The sequence below is a fragment of the Prionailurus bengalensis genome, chromosome C2, assembly GCF_016509475.1.
Source record: "Prionailurus bengalensis isolate Pbe53 chromosome C2, Fcat_Pben_1.1_paternal_pri, whole genome shotgun sequence".
In the NCBI taxonomy this organism is placed as follows: Eukaryota; Metazoa; Chordata; class Mammalia; order Carnivora; family Felidae; genus Prionailurus; species Prionailurus bengalensis.
The window spans coordinates 88,796,913-88,806,498 of NC_057350.1; the positions used below are offsets into that span (position 1 = coordinate 88,796,913).

Here is a 9,586-nt window from a genome sequence, read left to right on the forward strand (position 1 = left end):
GCAATTAAGATTTGTGTGGTTTCTAGAACTCTACATCTCCAGTCATGCAGCCTGGTAAATAATGATAAGACATTTACCTGATTTCTCTAGTGCAGCTTTACCTCAGGGAATAGGGTGAAGAGGAGACAATCAAAAAGTTATTAAAAAAAATCTTATATATTTCATACAGTTCTATTCACCTAAGAATTATAAAAATGTAGTACCTGCTCTCAAGGAGTTTGTAGCCTAATTATCTGGGCTAAAAATTATACTTTAAAAGTTAGTTCCATATTTTACTACTTGCCTAAATGTTCTGATTTACTCATTGAGTGGATTTGTTGAAAACTGAAAATGAACTTCCATATCCAGAATATTCTGGAGTTTTAATTTCACACTCAGGAAAACACCAAAGTGACAAGGAACCTGCATGTGGGATTCATTTGACATTTTCCCTATTTAGTACAAATTCTGGCAAATGTAAACCAAAGCCCTGCTGTCTGGTCACATAAGCATCTTCTCTTTCTTTCCTAGGAAGTCAGCACGCTTGACATTTTGACAGCTGATTTATTTTTTTCCCTCCCCCTGAGCTGAAATTCTCACCCAGGCTCATCTGTCACCCTGGCTTTGAGGAGGAGAGGGTTTAGGTGTTTGCTGTCTGAGGTTGTCAGACTTGAAGTTGGCTTCAAATGAAAGGCTCCACCATACTCTTTAGAAAGATAAGGTAGTGGCTGTGGGCAGACATAAGAGAGGAGGAGGGATGGGGAAACAGTCAAAGAAACATCTGATATAAGCTGGAGAATATGAAGAGAAGAGTTGAGAGGGCAAGTGAATGAGAAGTTAGCAAGCACAGGTGGGTCCAGGGCTTTCTTATTATAAAATAGTTCCATGCAGCCCTCTTTCTGAGGTGCATTGTTTATTTGTTCCTTTGGTCATTAACCCATCTTAGGTCAAACTGGATGCTATAGACATCATTCATTCATTCATTCATTCATTCATTCAAGAATTATTTACAGGGCAGGGCGCCTGCGTGGCTCAGTTGGTTGAGTGTCCAACTCTTGGTTTCAGGGCAGGTCATGATCTGGCTTTGTGGGTTCAAGCCCCACATTGGGATCTGCACTGGCAGAGGCAGCGTGGAGCCTGCTTGGGATTCTCTCTCCCTCTCTCTCTGCCCTTCCCCCACTTGTGCTGTCTCTGTCTCTTAAAATAAATAAATAGATAAATAAACTTAAAAAAAAAATACTTATAGAGCATTAATTACTGCCAAGAACTCTACCAGGCCCTGGAAATAGTGCAGTGACTATAGCCCAGTCCTTAACCTCTAGGGACTTACAATCTAATTGGAGAAGAGGGGGGCAGATTAGTGAACGAAAGATCACAGCACAGTGTGCTAAGGGTTGTGGCAGAACCATACACAGAGTATTCTTGGAGCAAAAGGGAACAATATCCTGTGAAGAGTTAAAAAAATCAAAGCTTGAAAATCTGTGACATTTTTATGACAACGGCACATCCACACTGTTGGAGAGAGAGAGTACTGTTGGGACTAGTCACATTTAAAGAGGTGAATTTGAGAAATGACAAAATATTAAAGGAAACACAAATACACAAATCTGATCATTAGTGTTACAAACCAACCTTCAAGAATCTGAAATTGGAGAAGTTGTTTCATGTCAGATGAAGTTCAAAACTGATTAAAGAAAAATTTAGCCTATGTAGTAGATTGGTATTCAAGACTTTCTTCCAATAGTTTAATTGGAGGTGCTAATTTTTATTAAGCAATTAAAAAAATCGAATTCCTTTGCATTAAGAAATTAGTAATGTTAAATCTAGAATAATTGATGATGCTAATTGCCAATTTCATGCATGTCTTGCACTGAAGTCCTATTATACAATGTTGTGTTTATCAGGTTAGTTTAGCAACAATAAAGCCCATGTAGTCACAGACAGAGTGGAGAAGGGAGATATTGAAAATGGAGCCTGACAAAGCTGAGGGAAGGCACTTGGATAAAGTTCTTTTAACATGAATCTGTAAAATTGGGTTTGGTATCTCAGAAAAGCAGATATTTTCTTGATTTGTCCAGAATTTCCTCTTTGATTTTGGGTCTAATCAGAAATAAGCAAATGTCAAACATTTCAGGAAATTCTGCTTCTGGTGCTGGCCAGGTGCTCAAACACCCTGAGCTTTTACATGATGCCTTAGTGCTCAAGTGTCTCTCAAATGATAGCTACGGGATGACTTCGGAGGCATTGCAATTCCAAGAAATAAGACTTAAAGGAGATACTTCAGGCCAAATCTCTCAGGGTCAGGGTCATTGTGTGTGTGTGTGTGTGTGTGTGTGTGTATACACACACATATAATGTTTACAGTTTCATCTAAGATAATAGTTGAAGTGAATATAGGTAATCTGTACTATGCACGTGCATGGGGCTAACAGCTATGCATAGATTACCTCATATAATCCTCACAACCCCAGGAATGACATGTTATTTCAACCTATGTTTCTGCTGCAGAAAAGGAGACTCAGCAAGGTTTGGACAACTGGCAGTGGGCAGAAGTGGGATTCAAACCTAGGTATTCAGGACAGTGAAGCTGGTGTTCCAACCAACACTCCATTATGCAGCATGTCTAAAGATTAAGGTTTTCTTAATGAGCACATTAGGGTTCATTTAACTTGTTTCTCAGGAGTTTAAGTCTACTTTTTGTTTAGGGAAGGAATACATGAAGCCACTCACATTGTTCACAGAGGAAAGAAAATAAGCTTTTTTTCAGGTTCTACCTTTAAAAAAAACTCCTCTAATCACTGGCAGTCTTTGGGCACTAAATACATTAAAGAAGGTTAATCTGACATTCTGTTTATGAAGAGTCTCTGTGGCTAAAGGAAGAGTAAATTTTGATAGCTTACTAGTTCTTTGACCTTGAGCCATTTGATTAACTTTACAGCTTAGTTTTGCTGTCTGTTCAATGGAAAGGATAATATGTACTATTAAAGCATACTGTGAAGATAAAATGACAACAGCAATGAGAACACTATTACTTTTTAAGCGTCTCCTCTGCGCCAGAGTACTCTCATGAGGCACTGACTTACATGGTCGAGTTTAATCTCTAACCCATAGAGGTACCAGTGATGTAACTGAGGCTCAGTACAATTTTTAAAAACTGCCTGTAGTCACATAGCCATGAAGTGGAGGAGGTTAGATCCAGATCAAGCCTATCTGTTCCTACAGCCTATGCTTGTCTTAGATGCTGTGCCCTTTTCACATTACTCTACCTCTATAGACTACAGACATTCTAGAAATATTGGGCATTATTATTTCCACCCAATTTGGACAATAACATTATTTCATTATACTTTAATTATTTCAAGACATGTACTTTATGAATACTAGGGAAGTCACTGTTAACGATACCATGAGGTTGACCATGCTGTTTTGAGAGCAATAAATGAATGTAAGTTACTAGTACCAGCATTAGTTATTGTTAGTTGATTCCTGGTGTCAAATAAACTACTGGGGCTTGTATGTTCAAAAAGGGGTATTGAGCCCACCTGTATCTTCTAACCTGGTTTTTTCATCTTCTCCCTTATCACCAACAGAGGGCAGAGAAAATATAGATAATGTTTATGTCCATAGTTAAAATCTTTTTTTAAACATTATTTATTACTGAGAGACAGAGAGAGACAGAGCATGATCAGGGGAGAGGCTGAGAGGTGGGGAGACACAGAATCCGAAGTAGGCTCCAGGCTCTGAGCTGTCAGCACAGAGCCCGACACGGGGCTCGAACTCACACACCGTGAGATCATGACCTGAGCCGAAGTCGGATGCTTAACCGACTGAGCTACCCAGGCACCCCTGTTTATGTCCATAGTTATAGGTACAGATCTGTGAAGATGTCTTTTCAAAAAAGAGGTCATCTTCAGATAAGATCAAATTCAGGCAAATTGAATTTTTATTTGCTTTGACATAGATTGGAATCAGTGATATTTTTTTCCCTCCTGTGTAGAGAGAAGAAAGAAAAGCATCTTGATAAATCTCCTTGACTTTCCTCAAGGTGTTCAGTATCTTTCTCTTTGGAAAAAGCAACAGGGTGTTATGACACAGCTTTGACCCTGAGGTTGACAAGCTTATGCCTGGGGCCTAATGCTACTGATAGATTTTGATGGGGACAAACATTCAGTTCCTGTATTCAGCAGCTTGTTCATTCATATGACAATCGATGCTATAGATACATCCGGGAACACAACAAAGTCACTGTTCTAGAGTTTACATTCTAGCAGGAGAGAGACGGACAATAAAAACTCAACATACAATATGTTGGGGGATAATCTGGTATGCTGCAGAGAAAAACCTGGGACTTGGAATAGGAAGCTTGTGAGAGGGTATGATTTAAAAGACCTACAGGAAAGTCTTCTCTGATAAAGAGACATTTGGCAGAAACCTGAAGAAAGTGAGGGTCTGAGTCATGTAGCTGTGTAGGGAAAAAGTTTTCCAGGCAGTGGGCATAGGCTCTGAGGTTTGAGAGGATGTGGCAGGTTTGAGGAAAAGTCAGGAGGCCAGTGTGGCTAAAGAGTGCTGAAGGGAGGATGGAAGCAGAGGGAGTGAGGGAAGAACCCAGGGCTGATCACACGTAGCTTGTGAACCACTGTAAGGATCTGCCTTTTATCTGTGGTCAGATGGGAAGATGTTGGACACTTTCGAGCAGAAGATACTATGGTTTAAGTTCAATGTGGAAACAAACCGGGTCTTGGATACAGAATGGAATGTGTAGATAGGATCTGGGGAGACAGAAGCAAAAGGCCAAGAATGGTGAACATATTGCAATAATCTGAGAGTTGGTGGTAACCTGCCCAGAGTAGTAGCAGTGGGGATAATAATTACATTCCAGGTACAGTTTGAAAGTAGAAGCAATGGGATTTTCTGCTACGTGTGAAGGGAAGAAAAGATTCGAAGAGGATTCCAAAATGTTTCTTCTGAGCAAGTGGCAAAATGGAGTTTCCATTTACATACATGGGAAAAAATATGGGAGGATGGCATTTTGTGTGGAAATTCAGAATTTGATTTTGAACATGTTGAGTGTGAGGTGCCTATAAGGCATGTATGTGGAAGTGTTATATAGATAGTTGAATATGTAAGTCCAGGTTAGGGATCAGAATCTGTGACGTGCCTGTGTATGGATAGTTTCTAAGGTCCTGACATGAGGTTGGACTCATTTCGGGAGTAAGTAGAGATAAAGAAGAGATGTATAGTTGAGCCATGGAGCGCTCCAACCTTTAAAGATTTAGAAGATAATTAGGAGCCAGCAAAAGAGATTGGAAAATTCTCTGCCTGTAAAGTAGGGAAAATCAAACACACAGACACACACACACACACACACACACACACACACACACACGTGCGCGCGGGCACACACGTACACACACTCTTTTTCTGGTAAATCTGAGCTAAGAAGTCAGTCTACTGGGAAGGATAATGCTGAGTTTTTCATGACATGCCAAGAAACTGAAGGAGAAAAGGGCTCTGATAGGGGAATAGCACTTCTCTTCGGTTTTGGTTGGACTGACAAACGATTTTAGAATTTGGGGTGAAGATAAAGTAGATGACATGAAGTATGATAATGGGGAAAATGAGCAACATGGTTATAAAAGGAGATAAAGAAACCTGTATGATATGTCTCCTTGTGACTATGAATATACCTGCTTTTTGAAAAAAAATTAGGAACTCTAAACGAATGAATAAAGAGAATAGAATGCACCAATAATACACACCAAGATAACTTCTAACATTTTGGTATACTTTTTTCTAGTTTTTTCGTACACACACACACACACACAATATAGTCCTAATTTATATATATATTTATTTATATATTTATATATATATATATAAATGAGGACTATATTGTAGATACATTATTATAGTCTGTCTTTGAATTGGATATAATAGTAAAACTATTCTTGGAAGGTTCATTTGTCATTCTGTTTTGGTGAGAGGAGAGAGACGATCAAAGAGAAGATGGTGCTAGGTTGAGAAATGTCTGGTCCAGTATCAACCAATAAAGTCAAATGATGGCTGTATGTGTATATGAGAGAGACACACAGTAAGGGCGATTGTGGACTTGGTGAGTTGTGTCTTGGTAACGGATACATTGGTTGTGCTATGCATGGGGGCTGAGAAGACAAGGCTGACTAAAGCTTTGCCTATTTTTTACTTCAGGGTGGATTTCGGACTTGTTTTCCTGGACAGCTGGAGAATTGGTGGTTTTTTCATTGCTAGATGTAGCAGAAACTGAAAGGGGAAAATATGTATAAATGCTTTGGCTGATATCTATCGATGTAAAGAGGTAATGAAATGAATTTGTGACACAAAGTAGGTTGTTTTGACTAAATTACTTGGTTTGCCTTTCCCTACAGCTTACAAAGAAAATAAATTCCATATCTCCCCTATATTTTTGAAGTTCTAGATACATATACCATCAAGATTTAATATAGGAACTTTTCCCATATATCTGCGAACATTTTGAAAGGATATTTTAGTTAATCAGTGAAGTGTTATGAGCATGATGATAGCAAAATAATTTCTCTTATTGACAAGTTTTATGGCATGGATTACCTCTAAAATAAATACTTGAGATTAGATTCAGAAGATATTGGTTAAGACCAGAGCCAGTGAAAATCTCTTTCAAATAAATAATGCAAACAATAGAAATAATATTCAGTTGTCATACTTCTGACAGCAGTATGTAAAGTGTGTGTGTGTGTGTGTGTGTGTGTGTGTGTGTGTGTGTGTTTCTGTGTATTGCGAGCTCTCTTTTCATGTATGGGTTCTTGACTGGGGAGCACAATTGGCTAGAGAATGGGACTTTACAAGGTCAAGGTCACACATTCCACTGGCCACGTAGAGGCAGAAAACTATGTCACAGTCATCAACTGCATCAGAAATTCTATATAGTCATTTCATGGACTGATGCTCTTGGTCACATAACTAGACAAGAGAGTTTGGCTGGTTCAATCATATTCGTCAGGAAAAAGAGACACACAACTTCAAGCTATATGCTTTAGGCTATAGTGTATTGTCATACACTATAGGGCAATGATTTCAACTTTGTGAATGGCAGTATATACACAGAAGCTCCCAAATGTACAAACTCAATTGCATTAGAAAAGAGAAAAGCCCTACTTAGTCTTAACTCCAATATTTACCTGAAAACAAGCATACTATAATTGTCTTTCACTTTTTTCCTAGTTAATACTGCATCAATAGCAAAGTTTTAGAAGAATATCACATTCTTTTATGAATGTACTATTCTATGTATCTCTGTTATTCATTATAATCAAATCAATGCATCAGAACATAGGCTTTTTCAAGATCTAAAGCAGCATCTTTACATTTCGGAGTTTGTGAAGTCCATCAGGGAAATAACGCAAGAGCACTGAGAAATTCACTCACTACGTTTCTGCCACTTCACGTTGAGGGTCATATGCAATGACAAATACTGAAACTTGCACCAGAGATCAAGTTGGTGAAACATTATTTTCTGACCATTATATTTTTGCTTTAAAAATCTCAACCTATGATTTCCTGACAAGTCCTTTTCTGATTGAGCTATCTATACCAGTCCTATAATAAAGTACAAAGCAGTGTAAGTTCCTCTGCAAATCCACTCGTTATCTGCTGGACTTTGGAACCCAACTGCCCTCTCATCTTTCAAGGAGAATTATGCTTTTATGCTATTCATTAAAAGAAGAAGAAGAAGAAAGGAAAAAGGTAAAACGCCAAGTCCATAACCTCTAACGAATCACTATTTCCATCTGCAGCCCGGCAGTAGTCTAAAAGCAGGAGCAGGAACAGAGAGAAAAGCCCCTTCTTTAAATCTAAAACTCTTGCTCTGCTTTAGCAAAAACCATTAACACAAACAGTGTGGATCAGCCTTTCCCTATGCAAAATGGACGAAGGTACCCAATTTTCTTTTATAATAAATCCGAAGTAGTTCTTTATCAGGGAAATCCGTTGTAATCTTTCAATTTCCCCTTTTAAAAATTAGACTCTGGCTATCAAAGCATGTTGGCCATGGGAATAAAATATTTATCTAACAGGTTTCCAGTCTTAACGACCACTTCCTATTCTTTATTTTTCTTAGACCTTTATGCCTCCCACCTACCAAAGTCTTCACTCAACCCTACCAACAGCCCAGCTGGCACCACAGATAAGAAACAAACTGTTTTTTCCGTGACCTCTAAGCATTCTACTCCAAGGCAAAATCAACGTGGAATGCACACTCAGCAGGCTACGAGCCTGGAGCCAGTTTGTCCTCGAGGCATTTCTGCCATAAAATATAATACTATCCACTGTGTTTTGCTCTAAGCCCATCCGTTCCCCACTCCCCTCTCTCCCCTTCCTGCTCTCACTCCGCACCTGGCTGCAATTCACGACCCGCACCGCACAATGCAAACAAAAGCCCAAAACAGCAACAGATTCCTTTGTTTTACATGCAAATCCTACCTCCGGTAGTTGTCACATCTTCCTCAAAAGCCACGCTTAATTTTTAATGACAGCGATCCAGTGCAGTCCTCCAAATAGCCACGGGTAATCATCATTGCCTCTCGTGCCTAAAGCTTTTCTGGACCATTAATGTCACAACCCTTGCTAACTCATAGCTTTAATACTCTCTGCTCAAAATGTCTGAAAGAGTTTGGGAGGACAATAGTGACAGGCACGCTAGACAGCCATGCTTGAAATTAGTTATCAGAAGCTCCGTTAAAGCTGCTTCATACTGTTTTTAAAGCGTGCAGGAGGTAGGATTTATTAGCCTATGATAGGCATGCTGTTTCTGTTTTTATTAAATACTGTAATAGGCTGTCTGTTAGCAATGCTGTGATAGGTCCAACACCACTTCCCACTGCTTTCGAATTCTCATATTAAAAAGGGAGAGAGGACTCAGACTTCCTTGGGAGACCGAGAGGGACACCACCCTGCCTACTGGATCAGATTTCCAGATCCTCTATAACTGCAGGAGGAAGAATTCCTTGTGCAAAAGATATTTTTACATGGAAAGTGGAGTTGGGATAAAAACACTCTAGGATTCCCCAAACAATTCTCTCACTCCCAGCAAGGGACTCCTGCTCTTCCCAGTTACAAAAATAAATGTTCTCTGGAGTCAGATGAAAGAATCAGTCCCCATGGGAAATGCTCTCATTATTACTGAGGTAGGAGTCAGGGTATGCATATATGCAAAATCTCAAATGATGTATCAAATGGACTGAATGGATCAATGAGCACATTCATTATTTCATGCGGATTTGCAGAGCTTTGTGTTACAGTTTGAAGCAATCATGTGTGCACTCCTGTCAAAGTGCAAAGAAGGAAAGGTGGGGGGAAGGGGGGGATCCACATTGGGCAGTCATGATCGTGGAAGATGGAAGGAGGATTTCCTACCATTGGTCAGATATGAGGCTGGAAATGCTACTCGGAAAAGTTGCTAAGTACTTTTCCAAATAAGGAAACAGAAAAAAGTTCTTGGTAGTTCACAGTAACACAGAGAATGCGTTATGCTTCAACTACCCAGATTTTGTCCTTTTTTTATAGTGTTCTTTCTCCCCTCCTGCTATCCCAGGAG

The 9,586-nt window shown here is 39.4% G+C and overlaps 1 protein-coding gene across 1 annotated transcript in view; it reads right to left on the reverse strand.

The window, feature by feature from the left end:
* Positions 1–8,959, reverse strand: part of KCNMB2 (potassium calcium-activated channel subfamily M regulatory beta subunit 2) — a 237,582-nt gene extending 228,623 nt beyond the window's left edge. Inside the window, exon 1 of the mRNA XM_043594871.1 lies at positions 8,473–8,959. The gene's annotated coding sequence lies outside the window, so the exon portion shown is untranslated. The remainder of the gene's footprint in view (positions 1–8,472) is intronic.
* Between the last annotated feature and the right edge of the window lie 627 nt (positions 8,960–9,586).